The following is a 17371-nucleotide window of genomic DNA, read 5'->3' on the forward strand; positions in this document are numbered from 1 at the left end:
TTTGCCTGGAGTAACACTGAAATGGGACTTAGGCACTCAGAAGTCCAGAGGACATGAGTTTGTAAGGGCTTACAAGTGTTTAAAGCTGTCTAGGTGTCCAAAAGAACAATAGATGGGCATTTCTAAATTAATTTAAGTGCTTTTTAAGTTAATGACCTGAAGGAGATGGCATCCCATCCAGGTCTGTAGAAGATTGGACTTGATGATCTTGGAAGCCTTTCCTGACCTTAATGGTTCTCTGACTATATGATTCTACTCCGCATAAAAGACTAGGGATATTTTTAAAAGTACCAATCTTTGGAATAAACCCAATATCCTCACAGGTGATCTGTTTCATGCCTGATGCCTCAGATGGGATTTCTCTGAATTTAGTTGCATAAATAAAAGCAGAACCAGGTCTGTAAACAGAAGTTGCAGGTAAGGATTCCACACTGGAGGCCTGTAGCCAAGTTCCTCATGGAACTTGTGATTCAAGGGAAAAATGCTATGTCCTGATGTACTTGAATTGTGTTTCACAGACACACAGAATCCCAGAATGGTTTGGGTTGGAGGGACCTTAAAGCCCATCCTGTTCCTGGCAGGGACTCCTCCCACCGTCCCAGGTGCTCCCAGCCCCAGTGTCCAGCCTGGCCTTGGGCACTGCCAGGGATCCAGGGGCAGCCTCAGCTGCTCTGGGCACCTGTGCCAGGGCTGCCCACCCTGCCAGGGAACAATTCCCAATTCCCAATCTCCCATCCAGCCCTGCCCTCTGGCACTGGCAGCCATTCCCTGTGTGCTGTCCCTCCAGGCCTTGTCCCCAGTCCCTCTGCAGCTCTCCTGGAGCCCCTTCAGGCCCTGGCAGGGGCTCTGAGCTCTCCATGGAGCCTTCTCTCCTCCAGTTCCAGCTGTCCCAGCCTGGCTCCAGAGGTGCTCCATCCCTCAGAGCATCTCAGTGGCCTCCTCTGGACTTGTTCCAGCAGATCCATGTCATGCTGGGAGCCCCAGAGCTGGCTGCAGTGCTCCAGGTGAGATCCCATGAGGGTGAAATAGAGGGGCAGAATCCCCCTCTCCCCTGCTTCCCATGCTGGGGGATCATCCTCTGCTCATGGGGGGGTTTCATGTCCAACCTCTCACCCACCAGCACCCCCAAACCCTTCTCCCCAGGGCTGCTCTCAACCCATTTATAAAGACTGAAGCTGGAAATCAAATTTTCACTTAAGAAGAAGATGAACTAAAACACGCACCAGGATGGGGGCTTTCCTGTTCCTGGCCTTGAAGGTAGCACAGCAAGAGTTAAAAATGTGGGAGCAAAAAAAGGAGTTAAAAATGTGGGTTGCAAAAAAAAAAAAGAGCTAAAAATGTGGGAGCAAAAATTTCCCAAAGCCTCCCGGAGCTCAGCCCCAGAGCGATTCTGTCAGAGGCGCCGCTGGCGAGCGCTGGCACGCGGAGGGACCCCAAATGAGTTAAGAACTCTTCCACTCCATCATGAAGAATTGTTCTCCAGAGTAACCACCAGTGGGGAAATGCTTAAAACACTTACCATATGTGGCTAAGAAGGGTCTAATTTGTCCATTTGGAAATTTTGCCTCTTTTGAAAGGATAGTTAATTCCAAGTAATTTATTTCATAGATGAAGCTTTCTTCAGAGTGGTTAATATATCACCCTTGGTTGCCTGAACAATTAGAAATTGTCACCAAAGAAAAATGTCGCAGTTCATGTAAATAACTATTTACCTAAAGGAAATGGGAATCCACAAGAGTCAGCACACTTTAATGAGCCATGACAATAGGGAAAAAAAAAAGCAGCCAATGGTACAGTGATTCTGCTAAAGCTGACATTGCTTATGGTAAAAATTGGCCAAAACAACTATTATTTGTTGGGGTTTTTTTCATGTCAGAAATAATGCAGCTTGAAATTTTCAACAGGCAACATGAGCCCAGACCATTTGTTACTTCTGATGGCCTAATTGTTCTCCTGGCAGAAATAAAAAATTAGGGCACTTATGTCATTTACCTAAATTTCTAATTAATGCAATGGTAATAGAGAAACTGGAGCAGAAGAAAGTGAGGCAAAAAAAAAGTGAGTTGGGTGAAAAATGTTTCTCTTGGCCTTTCTACAATTTGTCTTTGTTAACTTTCCTACGGTCTTTCCCTCTTTAACAGCAGGTAGAGTGATCTCTGCAGAGATGTTCCAGAGTTTTCCAACTGGACTGAGGCATGCTGGGCATTGAAAAATATGATTTCTTCCACCTGAGCTATTGAACAGACGTGATAAAAACACCAACTGCAGCACAATGTCCTTTATGTTGCCTCGAAGGAATGTGCCATTAAAATGATGTTAGAAATATTCTTCAAAAGCAGCTAAAAAAATCTGCACTTGGGGCTGCAATTCCATCCACAAGTTTTCCACTGCTCCTGTGTCCTGATGTCCAACTCATCCTGCAAAGCAAATCCTGGTGTATGCCCTCATTAGGATGCAGGATGAAGAGGAATGCATCAAAATGCATAAACACACCTCAGAAATGCCTCTGAAAGTGTCTGGAATTCACTTTGTCCTGCAGCACTGGCAAGTGTCCACCATCTCCTGGATATTTATTGTTGGAATGACATGGAGGAGGCTCAAGGTGATCCATTTATGCCCATCCTCAAAGAATTTACACCCACTCCTTTGAAGGGATGCCACACCTTGATCTTGGCACCACAAATGCCATTAAAATACTGTTAAAAGGAAATGCACAAAAGCAGAAAATTGGGGGAATTTTAAAAGGAGCCCTGGAGAGGTTTTATCCAATGAAAACTCAATGAAAGGTCAGATGGAGATGGGATCCTATTCCCTGCCATGCTCAGATCTACCTGCGCTCATACTTTCAGATGTTAGAGAAATGAAGTTCCCTATTTCTTTACAAGTATATTCAACTACAGCTGTAATTAAACTGAGTAAAGTGCAAGCAAACCAAGTAAACATTGACATGTGCTAGTAAATTATTCCAATTTTTCTCTTAACGCCTGAGGTGCTTTGCTTAAGTACTAAATGGAAATAAAGAAAAGGGAAAACAAGAGCAAGGTCAGAAATTCAAACCTCCACCAAATGTGAGCTCAGGGTCACAGGGAAATGTCGAAGTCTGCTGGAGGCTCATCCTAGCAGTGGGTAAAAATGCTTCCCACTTTCTGACCACATCCTAATCTGGGGAGCCACCCACATCCCCAGAAGATTTTCCCCTGATTTTTTCTTCATAAAAGCAGTTTTTGCTTTAAAACAACATGAATCCCTTTCTCATCCGTTACCTGAAGTATCCTGGAGCTCCAAGGAGTAACCTTAGCGCCCTCACTAGAACAAAGCCACGATATTTCAAGAGTTAACAGCAAACACTGACTCGGGGAACATTTCTGTTCTGCCATCAACAAGCCCCCGACACCCCCAGGTCTGAGCCTGCACGGTGACTGCAGGAGGGTCCCACCACTGCCCAGGGCAGGCCTGGGAGCATCCCTGGGATGGTGCCCCAGGGTTTGCCTCTTTCCCAGGCTGGTGGGAACAGCTCCCCAGCTCCACTCTCCCACCTGGGCCTTACCATTCCCTCTGCAATCTGGGAGCCACCTTGGCATGAGCGAGGTATAAACACAGGGCTCACAATAGCACCAGGAACTGGCAGGAGCAGAACTCCAGCAGCACCAGCAAGTCCTGCTAAAATAAACATGTTACAGGCAAAGGTCATGATGCCTGTTAATATAAAGAGTGCGTGGTGTATAATGCATTCAAATGCCGGAGTGAGAGAGGGAGATAATATGATCCATTTGCCAGATTCCTCCTTTTAGTTGTAACACGAAGCCATTCTGGGCTGGAATGACCCAGAGATGATAATGAAGCGGATGATGATGCCATTGCCTGTGATAATGGTGTGACAGGGAGAATACCCTGGAAAACTGCACGAGCTGATAAGTGCAAAGGTATAAACAAACCCAAACAATATGGACTTACAGACATTAGCGCGGAACAAAAGAGAGGGGGAAAAGCAAAGCCAACTGATCAACATTAAAAAAATAAAAGACTTTGCAAGGGTGACTTTTTCAGCGATTTTTGGAATTGCAGCTCCCAAAACCAAGCCCTCCCCAGCATGGAACAACAGCCAAGTGTCTCATCTTGGGCAGGGGGGGCACCTCTCCGTGCTTGGGAACAGTTTGTAGCAAACAGCCCGCGATATGAAAATGTATTTAATGCAATTAATAATTTAAGAAGTGAGAGCATGTGCTCTTGGAGAGTTAAATGCTTGTCAGAGTGATAGATGCACGCTTCAGCACCAATACATTTCGTACGAAGAGCAGAGGGATTTTGCAAACTTGTGTTGACCTTGGGTTGCGGTGGAGAGGAGGCAGATTGTGAAGGCAGGCCCGCGTATGGCAGGACTGCGTCAGCTCGCAATTTACAGCCCTCTCCCCAATTAAAGGACTGTAAAAACATTAAAATTAATGCAGTCTTAACTCCAGAGCAGGCTCTACTTTCTTAATTAGTGCATAATTATTCAGTTTTTGATATCCTGGAAAATTATCACATGGAAATTATTTTAGGCGCAGTAACAATAGCAAAAATCTCTCTGCCCCCCCAACTCGATTAACATGTGGAAGTAATTAACACTTTATTACAGTGAAAATACTATTACTGCTAATGTTTAATGACTTTTGCCATTGCATCATAAGCAGGAAATTTAGAACACTACAGAGCAACGGTCTGCTATAAATACAGTCCAAAGATTATAAACCAGAGTCAGATGATTCGCACTAACAGCGCTTAAGACAGGGATATGACATACAATACGTTTCCAAAATGTCACGGGCAGGAAATATAATTTTCTTGATAAAGTCCACTCCATACAGCCAAGCAGGCAGTGCAATAACGCTGGATGCGTTCGGTGTAGGCAGCAGTGCTCAAGTCCTTGTAAAAGCCTGTTGTTAATCAAATTGAAACATAAAACCCCAAGCATAAAGTTATTTTCTCATAACAGTTTAATAGAAATTTCCAATCAAACAAAGGCCAAAAAGTGTTATTACAACATGAAGTTCCTTGTATAAACAACTTAAAATGAAGTAGGGGAAAGTTTCATGGGATTTATGGATTTCTTTATTTTCATTATTTCAAGTAAATGTCTACTGTAGATCTCCTATAAATGTCTCGAGAAATTATGCACCAGCTTTAGATGATTCACGCTAACAGTAATTAAGATGCTGAGTCCACATAAGTGTCAAAGAGGCCAGTGCTCAGGAAATGTCATTTCAGTTCAGCCAGTGTGATGGAGCCAAACGTGCCAGAGACAAAAGGAGACCAAAAGGGATGGAGATGGAGACAGGTCTGCCTCGATCTGGGCTTCTCCAGGGCTGTGACAAGGGGACAACAGATGGGCGGAACCAGCGCGATGTTTAGGAAAACGTTTCACTATCAAAATGTAAATAGAGAATTGTGTTTAATATTCAGCACAGCCTTATGGAAATTCCCAAACAAACAACGGCATAAAGCAACACAGTGCAAAGGATCTATAAAAAGAAAACCAAAACAAATATAGAAGGAAACAAACGGAGAACAAGGCTGACCCCAATGAACCTGCATAGAGTCACTCTTTGCTTGTTTGTTACTGTTTATGCTGTTGGGCTGAGAATTAATGAAGCTGAGCACTAATCATGATTCAACCCATGGAATTATTTTAAATTTTAATATTCTGTGTGCATAGCTTGTTGGGCTTTCCCCTTTTAAATATTTTCCTCGATGCTTTAAAACGCGTTCATTGATCTGGACCCGTTTCACTGGCGAGCTAATACAGTTCATAAATTAAGGAACTCTTGTTTTAGAAACATCTCCTTGATCCATGGGCTATGGATATGGAGAGGAAGAATTTGGCACGAGGATGCTGAATATAAATTGCTCTTTTGGAAGGAACTCTTACCAACCAATGTCTGGAGCCAGCAGGCAAGAAGAATTCACCTGAAGTGGACACAGCTCTTCGCTCTGGGATTAACTTGTTGCAGTTGCAAATGAATCATGAAACCAGCTTTGGCAAAGCTGAGCCTGGGCCCGCGCTGGAACCGAAATAATGTATGTGAAAAACCTGAACTGGATTACGAGGCCATCTGGAATGCATTGGCCGTCTGCATTAGGAGTAGCAGTTTCCTTGACAGAGGTTGTGAAATATTAGAATTCCTAATGGAAGAAATATGGCAGTGCAAAATGACACAAAAATCACACAACCTCATTCCCTGACACGGAACAGTGAAAATGCGAATCTTTCTCTCAAGGGTGCTCTATCAATCCTTTGCAAACAAGGCACTTCAGCAGCCAGAGGAGGGGCTGACAGGGCTTAACCCTTCCCCACCACCAGGCAGGACAAGAGAGAGCGTCCCTCTTTCGGGAGGCCAAAACTGGGGAGAACGCATGGCAATCGTAAATCCACACAGGAAATTCCTTCCAAAGCAGGGGGTACCTCCAGCACAGGCATCCTTTGGAGCTGGATACCCCAGGGACAGGCTCCTGACACTCTCATCCTCCTCTGGGGGATGTTCAGATGCCTCTGAGGCCACTCCCTTGGCAAACCTTATCTGTGGGTGATGCCAAAGGCAAGGAGGAGCCAATGGACATATGGACAGCAGCAAACAGAGCATTGGGAGATCTGTAATTTACAGCAGAAATTGTGGCAAATTGCCCCTCAAAATATCCTATTTTTAACATTTGTGATGGAAAGTTAACCTACACTTTGGAAGGCCTGACCCACAATAACAGTTTGTTGCACTAACATTTCTGCCCCCTTGGTATTTGCATTCAAATGATGAACATTTCCATTTTGGTCATAAGGATTTCCCAGTAAAAAAAAAATTCTGAAGCTGGGACCCTCCCAAAATGTGTATTTGCACAGTTGTTGACATCTACCTAGGGATGGTTCCATAGTCTTATTATTTTACTCTTAAAATTATACTTTGTCCCCAAGTCACCACAATGCTGAATGTCTCCAGGGGTTTGGGAATATCAGTAATCTTGTGGCACACCTGATGGAATTTTATGTGTTATTTACTAATTTTTAAATAACAAAATTTGTTAATTTACATTGAGGAGTACAAAAGGCATTGCAGGTTATCAGATTTTCTGAGTCAATTAGGAAATAAACAACAAAACAATAAACAATAACAATAATCACAGATAATACTCTGAATAAAGTAATTTGGCCTCCTGACTCAGCATAATTTACTTTAAACCAGGAGCTTACTCTAACTCCAGACAGGGAAAATTGGATAAATCCAAAGCTGCCATTTTCATTATCCAACATTAAATGACCCCCAGTACCACAGAGGAGAGGTTAGAGGAGCTTGGATGTCCTGGCTGCTCTTCTGCTAGGACTTTATAGCAGTGGCCAGGCCAGCACTGCTCACCCTCCACATGGATTCACTGGAATAATCTTGAATTAAATCCATCTTTAGAAGCACCTCCCTGATTTAGGAACCCCCAACATTTTTGGTTTCAAGTGCATTTTGAGATCCCAGCCCTTGTCTCCCTCAGTGTCATTTATAAGGCACACAAAGCTACTGTTTATTGCTACTTCCCTGCAGAAAAGGGAATAACTCCAAGATAGATTTTCTGTTTAGGAAATAGATCTGGGTTGAATTATTCAAAAAGGCTAACAATATCCAGCCCCAGAAAACGAAGGGAAGGCATAGAAGACTCCAGAGCTAAGGGGCTTTTATACAGCAGCCAATTGTTATGACTCCTTTTAATTAAATACAAATGAATTAATTGATATGAAGTACTGCTAGGCAATTATTTTGCTGACATTTTGTCTCTTTTGAGACATACTTGTTTACTGATTCTCTCATCTGCCAAATCTTACCACCATTCTGCACTATTTTAAACATATGTTTAAAGAGTTAAAGGCAAGTTTGTGCTGTCATAAACTTTTACATTAATTTCATATTTGTGTTAATGGTACGCAGATTAGGCCCAATAGTATTTACATTTTTTAATCCATCTCCCATCCCTAGGCCATCATTGTACATGAGATATTGCATCTTAATGAATTTTTCTGGTTAAAGATTTTTAAATAAATGAATAAATAAATAAGTAATGAAACACTGATTTTTATCTCACTGTACACAAGTTCACTGGTTGGTTTTTTTTTTTCTTTCTGGTTTGCAGTGAAATATTTTCATCATTTTCTAAAGATATGCATGAAAGTACAAAAACGATGGCTGGTTTCAGAACAAACCTCCAGCAGCAGTCAGCAGTATATTACCCTTTACATAGGAGGTAAAATTGAAGGGTTTTCTGAAAAACCATAGCTGGCCCAAACAATTTTACATCCCCTGATTATCTGGGGGAATTGCTGAGCTGGAGTTTCTGTCTGACACATCCCCCAGCACGTGTGTGACCCATTTTTTGAAGTCACAGATGCCTCCCCCAGTGGTTCAAATGTGCATGAGACCACAAGTGACTTGAACCCTTTAGACAGCAGCAAGATGTATTTCAGGAAAGCATCCACAGGACTTTTCCATTGCTTTTGGTGTGGGATGGGCTCATCTCTGTGGTCAGCAGCTCCTGGAAGCAGCAAGTCCTCGGAGAGCTGCTGGCTGTGAAGTGAGTTGTGCACACACAGGACTCCAGGACACCCAGAAGTTGAGCCCCTACCTTGTCAGGTCAGCAGTAATGTCAGCTGGCAAGCTGTAGATCTGCCCATCTATGAGATGCTTCTCTGTTGTGCGCATGAAAATAAATAGCAGGCTGGAGAGTAATTAATTTGCCGTTGGTGAACTAAATTAGCCCAGAGGAGCACAGGGAGCCTTCAGAGACAGGTAACCTGAACCTGCCCACACACATTTAAATAGCAAAGTACTCAAAAATGCTAAGGTAGTGTGAGCATTGAGATATCAGTTGTCTTAGAATCACTATGTGTGTGTTGAACTCTTGGCTGAGTGCAGAGCAATTACTTCCATTAATGCAATTCTATTCCCAAAAAAATGGTCCAAGTGGCCAGATGGGGTCTTCTACCCCGATGTGGTCTCCTACTCCCAATACCACACCATTAAAATCAGCAGGATATGTTGAATACCTCCATATATAATACAAAAAATAGCCTTTACCGCTAAAAAATTTCACATAATTTACTTATTTTTTCTGCTCACAGCTACCATAGAATTCCCATCTCTCCCCATTAAAAAGTCATTAAAAAGTGGATTAAATTCCCTAAATTGTGTCATTGCAGGAGATATGAAGGTACCTGCTTTGGACTGTTTTGTGACAGAATGAGTCACATTTTTCAGCCTCTTCAGCCTCTAAGTCTGGAGTTTTACTTTCTCTAAGAAGGGAGTTCTGGGTTTTTGTACAAACTCTCAGATTTGGGACTTTGATATCCCCTGAGTGTGCCTGGTTTCTCTTAGGTGGTGGTTTGGGCTATCAGCAGCTCCTATAATTTTTCCCCCTGATCAAAGCACATGGATGGACAGGCACAAACAGGCTGGGGCACAGTGCCTCTGTTTTCCCTATTTACCTATCGCCCAACCAGACATTTCTGCACATTAATCATACTTAGAAGACTTAGCAAAAGGCATCAGTCACTTCACAAACTGTCCCAGATTTATCTGGGGGTAACAGATGACTGCTGACTATCTGGGCCTGCTACCCAGGGCTGCTGATGAAAGGCAGCATGTGACCGGAGTTACACACAGGGCAAGAGGGACTTGGCTCTGCTTTCAGCAGCCCCCTAAAACAGAGATATAGGAAGAGATGGGGAAATGGAAACTACACAGATATCCCCCCTCCTCTGCATCTCCCCAGGGACTTCTAACAATGATCAAGCCCTTTGGAAACTTCAGGCACTAGTGATTCCTGCCACTGCCTGGAATGAGTTGCTGGAGCGTGTCCAGGGAAGGGAATGGAGCTGGGAAGGGGCTAGAGCCCCAGGAGTGGCTGAGGGAGCTGGGAAGGGGCTCAGCCTGGAGAAAAGGGGGATCAGGGGGCACCTTGTGGCTCTGCACAGCTCCTGACAGGAGGAGACAGCTGGGGGGGATCGGGCTCTGCTCTCAGGAATGAGAGGAAGCTGCCTCAAGTTGCACCAGGGGAGGTTTAGGTTGGAGATTAGAAAAATTTCTTCCTGGAAAGCATTGTCCAGTCCTGGCACAGGCTGCCCACAGCAGTGATGGAGTGACCATTCATGAAGGGAATTAAAATATATGTAGATGTGGCTCTCAGGGACATGGTTTAGTGGTGGAGCTGGCAGTATGAGGTGAATTATTGGAGTCAGCATCTTAGAGGTGTTTTCCAACCTAAATGATCCAGTGATTCTATGGATAAAGGGAAGAACAAGGATAACTGCCCACAGTTCCACCTCGGTGCTTCAGAAATGGTACCAGAACATCTCTTGGGGTGCAAACCATGGTCCCATGCCCCACTTTGAAACAAAAAACCTTTCATGTGGTCGCCTTCTCCTGACCTAACTGTGTCCAACACCAAGCCTGGCTGAATTACTCCCACCGGCTAAACCAGCAGAGCAATTTCTTTGGCTCACCAGGAATAAAAAAACCTGAAGCTGAAATTTCATTGTGAGTCTCCAGAGATCCCACGCATGAATAATGAAATAATTGTGTGTCCTCACTCGCTGCTCCAGCGTGTTCCCGTCTCTGCCAGCGCCGCCACTGTTCCCGTTTTCCGCGGAGCCGGCACTGACGGATGAGCCGTGGCCCAGCCCAGTCCTGGCAAGGGAAGCCCTGTAATCACAGCTGACAAGGGGGATGAAGTTTATCTCGTAGCAAGACATTGGGAAGACATTGGGAAGACATTTCAGCCATTTCCTTTTTTTTTTTCTAATTTAGCTCGCCCTGTCCCACTTATGTTTCTTAAACCTTCTTGGCAAGAACAAGAGAAGCCCCATTTAACCCAATCATGGACAGGAATTGCAAATTTCTCCACATGGATTCGCAAATTAACTCCACAGGTTCACAAAATTCTCTAGGACAGTGAGCCACCACTGGAATTTTCTTCCCAGACCCCCCATGTTCCCCAGTGCACATTGTTGTCACACCCAAGAGCAAGGTGGTCCCGTTAATCAATTGTACCTTGGCACTGCAGCTTTATGTGTGTGTTTCAGGCCTTTACAATACAATAAAATTTACAGCTCGTATAATTAAGAATATGCCAGATTAAGCAAATTAAAGCTCAGCCTTAAAAGTGAAAGCTCTATCAGATCAAGACATTCATGCAGGAAAGAAATTTCAAATTCAAATCAACAACATCTGAAGGCTCTGAACACAAAAGCTGTATAGGAGTGGCCGAGAGCTACTCCGAGACCTATTTCATAACCTCAAGGTACAATTCATGGCATGGGGCACCAGAAGGTCACAAAGAATAATTGAGTGCAAGGGTTAGCTGGAGATTTGTGGGGAAGCCAAGCTGTTACAGCAATTTTTTATTATTATTTTTTATTCCATGGAAGTAAAAAATAATAACTTGTCCTGAAATTTGCATTCATGAAAGGCTTTTTGTCTCTCTGGTGTATTCATGGCCATAAGAGCATGGAGCAGAGGAGAAGGGAAGCCCAAACACCCAGAGACAGCCCGTGGAAGGAGCCTTCAGGAGGGATTTGGAGAGTCTCCCTACCCAGGTCCCTGCTTGGCTCTGTCTGATATTTGACTCCAGGAGCACTTCCACAACTTTATTTAAGCATTTCCCAGTAGATTTGGGATGTGGGACAGTGCTCCAGCTGGGGGAGAGCAAAGTGGGACTGGACTATTCAGCCTGTCTTCCACACCCTGATCATCTTCACGGCCTCCTCCTACCTCCTCCGACAGGTCCTTTCTGCTGCTGGGGTCCAGGGCTGGATGCAGTGATCCACATGGGGTCTCATGAGAACAGAGAAGAGGAGAAAAATCACATCCTCTGACCTGCTGGCCACATTTATTCTGCTGCAGCCCAGGGTATGTTTGGCTTTTTGAGTTGTAAGTGCATAATATTGGGTCATGTTGAATTTCCCATCCACCAACACCCCAAAATCCTTCTCCTCAGGGCTGCTCTCTGTCCAGTCTCCTCCCAGCCTGTGTTTGGGCTTGGGGTCACCCTGACCCAGCTGTAGGAACTTGAACTTGGCCTTACTGATCCCCATGAGGTCCAGGCTGTCCAGGTCCCTCTGGATGGCCCATCCCTTCCCTCCCCACAGCTCAGCGTCATTGGCAAACTGGTTAAAGGTGCATCAATCCCACTGCCCCTGGCACCAACAGGGGTGTCAAACAGTGCTGGTGCCAGTCCCAACCCCCGAGGGCACCACTTGGTTTCCACCTGGACATTGACACCACAACCCTCTGAGTGTGACCATTCAGCCAATTCCATATCCACGTCCACCTGTCAAAATCATGGAGGTAAAATTTCTCAAGGTTCACCTCCCCATTACTCCTTTACAACATTTCGCCATTTTTCAGAAAATAATGTTTTGTTTTCACTCAGTTTCTCTTCCCACCATCAGAAATGGACCTTTCTAAAATGAAAATATTGAGTTTTCAGGCTTTCCCCCCCCTGTAGGATTCTTCACAAGGCAAGAACATGGATGGCAAACAAGACAAACACCAAGTTTTGGAATCCAACACTGAATATTATATTGTGTATCCCATCATATCAGACAGTAAAAAAAAGATTCTTGCTTCATCAAACAGGACACCAATGACAAAAATAAAGGGCTGGAAACAGCACAACCCTGGATCTGTGCAGGAAATTTTCCCCCCTTTCTGTTCACCATCATTCTTTGAACACAAAGTTCAATGAACAAAAAGTTTTGCACTGCTGCAAAATGACTCTACTATAGATTTTTAGAATCATCTGAGACACTTATTTTAGAAAAGCTCCAAGGTCAGCAGCAATCTCCTTTTTCCCATTTGTTCCCCAAAAGCTGTGCATGATATTGGCAATAGCTATATATATATTACTGAGTCTCTATAAATATAAAAAATATTTGGTTCTGTTTTGAAATCATGTTTCATATGCAGTTTGTGCTCAATTTCAATAAGCATCTAATTAAGATAGATTTTTTTTCAGCCAGTGCTCTTGCAAATTCTATTTATTTAGCTGCTTCACATACTGCAGGCTATCAAAACTGCAAGTTCAGCAGAAAGATATTTTCAGGCAAAAGAGGTGAAAGGAGGACCAAGACAAATGATAAATTTGGGTTCAAATAAAGCAAGAATTCTGATGGTATTTAAAGATGCACATTGCCTCTTTGGGTGTGGGTGTTTGGCACTTTTTGGGGATGATGATGGTGAACATGATGGTGCTGGTTGAAGGTTGGGCTTGATGATCTTGGAGGTCTTTCCCAACCATAATTATTTATAATGATTTTTTGTCATTCTGTGATCACATTCCCACCTTTAACTTGTCATCCCATCAGCCTGGTGTTAAATTGCTTCTGGATATCCCACCAAAAGATTTCAAAACAAAACCATTCCTTACTTCTACCCTTATTCACTCATTTAGACCCTCAATGGACTTTTCCCTCACTCCCCACTGGAAGGTATGGGGGAGAAACAGCAAAACCAATAATGTGGACAACAGGATTTGCAAGTCCCCAATAGGCTTGGCTAAAATAACCCCAAGACCTGAATCTTGGATTTATGATGTTCTGGACCCGGCTTTTTTATTTGAGTTTGGGAATAGAATTAAGGAGACTTTATGCTTGAACCACTGAATATTTGCATATGGCAAGTGTGAAGCAGAAGAATAAAAAAAATTATTACTGATATTCAGCATATTGTTGTCCTTGTGCACAAAACTAGAAATTCCACTAAATGTAGCTAAAATTTTCAGAACTTCCAAACCCTCTGAACTAATAATATTTTTGCTGTTTTATAACACCCAGTCTATTTTTCCCATCATTTAAACACAGAAAGAAAACATCTTACTTCCTTATTTAGCAGACTTGGAAAACCATTATCAATCATCAAAAATATGTATTAGACACATTTATTCCCCTGACAAATTTATGCCAGAAAACTGATAGACTTATTATAGAACCTCTTCCCACAACAACAAAAAAAATAATCCATAGTTTCATGTGATTCACTCTCAGTCTTACAATTTGGGAAACAAAATCTTTATCCAACAGCACAGCCCTTGGAGCCAATATCTGAGAAAAAATCTTTTCTCTGTTAAGTTCCCATATTGAAAACATCATAAAGGTATTATCATTCACTATGAACTATCTGAAAATCTAAAAAAGTAACTGTATTAAATGGATTTTTTTAATCCCCGTATGTTCCAGTAATCAGTAAAGCAGATTTAAATCTTTTTTTCTATCATTATTAGGAGAGGAGAAGAGCCATAAAGCCCATATTTTGAGGATGTAATTTATTACAAAAGTTTCACTGCAGTTTTCTTTTTGGGTTTTGGGGGTTTTTTTCCCCTATCTCTGCTGATCAGGATTTGTAATAATACACTTATTGTAGCTGATGTTGGGAATCCATCCTTTGTAATACTTCTTGACATAATTGCGGCTTTTGACACACTCAATCGTGGGATCCTTCTAAACCATCTTGAAAAATACGTTGGTCTTTCAGGTTCGGTTATTCAGCAGTTCAAATCTTATTATAACCATCGACTACAGTTTGTTAATATAATTTCTCCCCATTCCTCCTCTTACATTGTCATCTGGAGTCATCTGTTACAATGTCATCTGCAGTCCCTCGGGGAGCTGCTCCTGGTTCCATGTGCTCCTTTATCTACCTGCTGCATTTAGGAGCTACAAACTCCAGCTCTCTTAGCACACTCCTGCTGACACCCAGCCCTTTAACTCTCCACTCCTTCTGTTTATTTCATCAATATTCTAATGCTTCTCCCTCCTGCTCAGCTACTTAGATGAGCCCCAGTTAAAAATAAATAAATAAATACATTTTAAAAAAGGAATGTTTTTTAAACATTTTTAAATTATACCCCAGACAGAGAGAGACAAAACAAGTTTTTGATTACATACCTTTTCCACAGCCAGGTGATTCATATTATTGTGCTTTTCAATTCCAGAATTGCTTTATTTATTTATAAATTTCCACATATTTGAGCATGTAAAAATGCCCAACAATACCATAAAACTTCAACTAGAAGCTATAAAAAAGGCATGAAGGAGACAAAAGGAGCAAAGCAGAGCAAAAGGAAAATTCGGTTTGGAGCTGCATCGGAATTCCAGCAGCCAGATTTTTATTTATGACACCACCTCTGCACGATGGCATCAGAATCAACTTTAATGGATAATATTACCACACATTCCCCATAAAAACCAACCAGAAGCTGTTTTTCCAGGAACACCAGGGACCTTCAGCTCCTACAGAGTTTGGTGGGCTACACCAAACACCTGGAGCTTCAGAAACCCAACCTAACCCTCGTTAACACAGATACTTCTCCTTCCTCCTGCTTGGCAGTAAAAGATTAGCTGGAAAAGGAAATATCCTAGGGAGTAAGAAAGAGAAGTAGCCATCTCTTTTCCACCTGCAAATGGGCAATTTCTGATTTTCAGGGAGGGATATTGTCGGAATGTTGTACACAGTCCTTTTTCTGTTCTTCCAGATTTATCTGGTATTCTCAAATTGCCCTGGTTAAGTAAATCTCCCAGTCTTGACAAAACTGCTGGCTGGGAATGCCAACATCAAATGTCCCCTGCTCAACTAAATCTTTTTCTACTTCTAAATCTCTGGAAGATAATAACAAAGTATAACAAACCAAAACAAACCAAAACAAACCAAAGCAAATCAAAACAAACCAAACCACAACAAAGAAAAAGAAATCAAACCAAAACAAAGAAGTATTTTAGCCATTTCTTCAGGTAACTGCTGTCCATTTCTTCTCTTTTCCACCAACTTTTTGAGACATTTGACCACATGTGTCCTTTTAACCTCCTTGAAATCATAACCTGAGTGGATTCATCCACTCCCCTGTTTGCCCAGAGCAGCAGGGATCCACAGCCTGGATCCCTGGCAGTGCCCAAGGCCAGGCTGGACACTGGGGCTGGAGCACCTGGGGCAGTGGGAGGTGTCCCTGCCATGGCAGGGGTGGCACTGGATGGGATTTGGGGTCCCTTCCCACCCAAACCAATCTGGGATTCATCCTTATTCTGTGGAACAGGTGCTTCTAAATCCCAAGAAAATTTTAGAACATATTTTGCTGAAATTAGTCTTCTGTCAGCTTTATTTTGTTGTTACAAATATTTCCATTTTTCACAGTTTAATGATTCCATTTCGTTCCTACTCTCCTCTGCTGTGTACAAATTCAGTGGCACTCCTGGGAAGAAAGGTATAAAGAGAAAAACTTCTGGATTTGGTTTTTCATATGCGTGTTTATAAATCAAGCAGTTTAAAAATAATATCTAAATAAAAAAGAGATCATAGACTTATGGAATAATTTGCGTTGGAAGGGGCATAAATGCTCATCCAGATCCACCATCTGCCATGGGCAGGGACACCTTCCCCTATCCCAGGGTGCTCCAAGTCCTGTCCAATCTGGCCTTGAAAATAAATATTGGGGCAGGAGAGAAGGGAAAGGAAGAAAAAAGCTGTAATATTTTAAAGTTATTTCCTTTGTATCACCAAATTCACTCTTGATTTCCAGCTCCCCAATTATTGCCAGATTTGAAAGTTTCTTGACAGAGGAAGACATTTAATTATATGCAAGATTTTTGAATTCCATGTGGATAAAATACTGATATGTGTAATTATTTTGCTTGACCATATCGCAGTAAAGAAGGTTAAAAAAAATCAATGTAGCCACACACAACCTTCTCCAAACTGCATTTTAATTTTTTCCTGTTAATAGTGGTGGTTCTGTCACAAGTCAACCCTAAAGCAAATTAAAAAATTAATGGATCAGGCATGAGAATAATTATTGTGGAAGAGGCCCGAATTGTGCCTTTTCCAAATAGACCAAAAAAGATTGATGCAGAAATGACCCAAGTGGGCCCTACGAGCTTATTCAATAAGGGTCCACTCAAATTCCATCTGTGAACATTTGGTCGGCCCTTTTATGGCGATGAGGCCATTCCTCCAAGTCCATATTAATTTTTGTGCACATCTGTACACTCACCTAATCCCTACCCACAGGCCACTCCAATTACAATTAAAAGAACAAGTTTAAAATTGGGCAAATTTTAATCACAATTAACTCTGTCGGGCTATGAAAAAAAAAATAAAATCTGTGGAAGTTGTTAATTTATTTATTTTTTTAATTTCCACTTCATTTCAAGAAGAAACTGGTCAGATTGGTGAACCTCCAGTGTTGTCCTCATGGCTCTGATTTTTGTTTGAATGCAGAACAATAGGAAGAAGCATCACTGGGCTTCTGGAGCTGGCTGAGTTCAGCATTCCAGTGCTGAAAGCATTCCACTGCACAAACCTGGAGTTTACCCTGAGAT

The sequence above is a fragment of the Geospiza fortis genome, unplaced genomic scaffold (assembly GCF_000277835.1).
Source record: "Geospiza fortis unplaced genomic scaffold, GeoFor_1.0 scaffold452, whole genome shotgun sequence".
Taxonomy (NCBI): Eukaryota; Metazoa; Chordata; class Aves; order Passeriformes; family Thraupidae; genus Geospiza; species Geospiza fortis.